Raw genomic sequence first — 3698 nt, 5'->3', positions numbered from 1 at the left:
ACAGAGGGATGACATCCAATATATATGTACCTCAAGAAACTGACATCCACAAACCAAATAACCAATTTTTAAAATGGGGTACTGATGTAAACAGAATTCTCAACAGTGGAATCTTGAATAGCCTAGAAGCCCTTAAATAAATGTTCAATATCTTTAGTCATCAGAGAAATAAAAATAAAAATGACTCTGAGATTCCATCTTACACCTGTCAGAATAGCTAAGATAAAATAACCTCAAGTGACCACTTATGCTGATGAGGATGTGGGGCGAGGGGAATACTCCTCCACTCCTGGTGGAAACAATCTAGATGTTCCTCAACCAAAGAATGCATATGGTATATTTACATAATAGAATAGTACTCAGCCATTAAAAGCAATGACATCATGAAATTTGTAGGTGTATGGATGGAACTAGAAAAGATCATCCTAAGTGAGGTAATCTAGACCCAGGAAGGCAAACATGGTATGTACTCTCTTAAAGATGAATATTAGTCAGAAAGTATAGGACAACTATGCTACAATTCACAGACCCAAAGAAGATAAGTGTAGACACAGTTATTGTATAGTTACTGATTTGTGTACCCCACCTCATATCTGGTTGCAATTCTTGTTCTGAGAATCTCCTGCCTCAATGTTGTCAAACACTGCTCTTAAATGGTCTCCTGATATGCCAATAAAGTAGCTTATAGCCAATTGATGAGCAGGGAAGAGAATAGATCAGCCGGGGGGGGGGGGGGGGAGTTAGAGGAGGAAGTAGGGGATTCAGTCCTGAGAGAGGCCCAGGAGATATCATGAGAGGAGCTGAAGAGAGGAAAATTACAAAGTGCAAGTAGCTCTGAAATATAAGCTGGGAGGCAGCCAAATTAGCTTGAAGGATGAAGAATAGGATAAAACTGCTCAGTTCTTATGCTCTGAAGCTTGTTAAAATAATTTGATAGAGTCTCAATTATTTGTGTGAAAGTTAAAGGAAAATTTGGGTAAACAGTTTTGTAAAAATAACTTTAACAGATAAGTAGCAAGGAGGGCACAAGCGGGAGGGGGTTATAGGGGGGACACTTGAATCTCACTGAGAAGGGAAAATAGATTAGATTTTAGGGGTAGATGGAGGGAGGGAACTGGGTTGGGGAGCATATGAAACTGGGAACTGGAAGTAAGACAGAGGAATCTCTAATGGCCTAGAAGCATTTAAAGAAATATTAAATATCCTTAGTCGCATGGACATGCAAATTAACTCTGAGATTCTATTTTACACCTGTCAGAATACCTGAGGTATTGGGAGGAGAGGAGGGAGGGGAAGCTGCTCATGCAAAGTAAATAAATAGCTAATTTAAAATTGTAAAAATCAGCTTTCTGACTCTTTTTTAAATTTTATTTTATTAATTTATTCTTATTACATCTCAATGGTGATCCCATCCCTTGTATCCTTTCATTCCTCCCCCCTCCCATTTTCCCTTTATTCCCCTCCCCTATGACTGTGACTGAGAGGGACTTCCTCCCCCTTTATATGCTCATAGGATATCAAATCTCCTCTTGGTAGCCTGCTATCCTTCCTCTGAGTGCCACCAGGTCTCCCCATTCAGGGGACATGGTCAAATATGAGGCACCAGAGTACGTGTGAAAGTCAGACCCCACTCTTCACTCAACCTGTGGAGAATGTCCTGTCCATTGGCTAGATCTGGGTAGGGGTTTGAAGTTTACGGCCTGTATTGTCCTTGGCTGGTGCCTTAGTTTGAGTAGGACCCCCGGGCCCAAATCTGCCTATCATAATGTTCTTCTTGTAGGTTTCTAAGACCCTCTGGATCCTTCTACTTTGCTATTCTCCCATGCTTCTCTCATCTAGAGTCCCAATAGGATGTCCTCCCCTCTGTCCCAGTTTCCTGGTAAGTGAAGATTTTCATGGGACATGCCCCTTGGGCTAGTATGCTTCTGGGTTAACTCATTGTGATCATTTCCGGAATTCCTTGTTTTTAATAGCTGAGTAGTATTCCATAGTGTAAATGTACCACAGTTTCTTTAGCAATTCTTTACTGAGGGACACTTAGGCTGTTTCCATGATCTGGCTTTTATGAATAAGGCTGCTATGAACATGGTTGAGGAAATTTTCTTGTTGTGTGCTGGAGCATCTTCTGGGTATATTCCAAGGAGTGGAATAGCTGGGTCTTGAGGAAGTCCTATGGAAATCTATCTGGTGCTATCTCGGCTTTCTGACTCTTTCTGGGCGCTCAAGATGTTGAAGCAAGGACTCGCTGGGTCCTCCAGAGCGAAATTCCGGATTTCCCTGGGTCTTTTGGTAGGAGCTGTGATCAACTGTGCTGACAATACAGGAGCCAAAAAATTTGTATAACATCTGTGTGAAGGGAATCAAAGGACAGCTGAACAGGCTTCCTGCAGCTGGTATGGGTGACATGGTGATGGCCACAGTTAAGAAGGGCAAACCAGAACTAAGAAAAAGGTCCATCTAGCAGTGATAATTTGACTACAAAAGTCATATTGAAGAAAAGATGGGATGTTTCTTTACTTTGAAGATAATAAAGGGGTCATAATTAACAATAAAGGTGAGATGAAAGGTTCTGCTATCACAGGTTCAGTTGCAAAGGAGTGTGCAGCCTTGTGGCCTAGGATTGCATCCAATGCTGGCAGCATCACATGATTCTCTGGTGTACTTGTAAAATATATTCATTAAAAAGTCTTTACTCTAAAAAATAAAATTAAAAAATTGTAAAAAAAATATTTCAAGGGGAAGTAAATAGGAATGGTGACAGGTCCCTATCAGTCCTTATCTAAGAAGAGGTTTATGTGTTTGTTTGGTGTTGATGGTATCTTCTATTTTTAATTTTAATTAATTTTTCAAAAATTTATTATCTTTACTTTGCAATTATAGCTCGTCCCTTGTTTCTTTCCTCTCCACCCTTCCTCTCTCCTCCCCCCTACTATTTCCCTCCCCTAGTCTTCCATGCGGGGGAGCCCTTCTCTTATGAAGTCTCATCACTACTGCCAGTATTATCTTCCTCTGTGACATGGCAAGACAACCCACCAAGAGGAAATGATCAAAGTTCAGACAACAGAGTCCATGACAGGGACAGCCCCTGCTTCCCTCAAGAGGGGACCCGTATAGACATTGAGCTAGCTATCAGATACATCTGAGTCCAGAGCCTAGGTCCTCTTCATGCATGGTCCTTGGTTGGTGCATCTATCTCTGCTGGCCTCCCAGAATCCAGATTTGTTGGTCTTCTTGGTCTTCTTGTGGCACTCCTGTTCCCTCTGGGTCCTTCTATACCCCCCACTCATTCACCGGACTCCCTGTGCTCTGCCCAAAGTTTAGCTGTGAGACTCAACTACTTTGATCCGTGCTAGGTGACGTCTTTCAGAAGACAACTATGATAGGCTCCTGTCCTGTTCCTTCTCTTCAACTGCTTCTAGTGTCTATTTTATTTGATCTTCTGAATGAGAATTAAGCATCCTCCCTGGAGTTCTCCTTGTTACTTAGCTTCTTTAGATCTGTGAATTGTAGTATGGTTAGCCAATATTATGTGGCTAATATTCACTTATAAGTGAGTATATATCATGTTCTTCTTGGTCTGGGTTACCTCACTCAGGATGATCTTCTCCAGATTCACCCATTTGCCTGCAAATTTCATGTCCTTGTTTCTAATAGCTGAGTAGTGTTCCGTTGTGTAGATGTACTGTGGTTTCTTTATC

General features: G+C 41.5%; 1 pseudogene; it reads left to right on the top strand.

The window, feature by feature from the left end:
* The first annotated feature begins 2226 nt into the window (after positions 1 to 2226).
* On the top strand, positions 2227 to 2649 carry LOC127190970 (60S ribosomal protein L23-like; annotated as a pseudogene).
* The last annotated feature ends 1049 nt before the right edge of the window (positions 2650 to 3698 follow it).

Source organism: Acomys russatus, chromosome 6, assembly GCF_903995435.1.
Source record: "Acomys russatus chromosome 6, mAcoRus1.1, whole genome shotgun sequence".
Classification (NCBI taxonomy): domain Eukaryota; kingdom Metazoa; phylum Chordata; class Mammalia; order Rodentia; family Muridae; genus Acomys; species Acomys russatus.
This window is presented reverse-complemented; position numbering and strand designations above follow the sequence as displayed.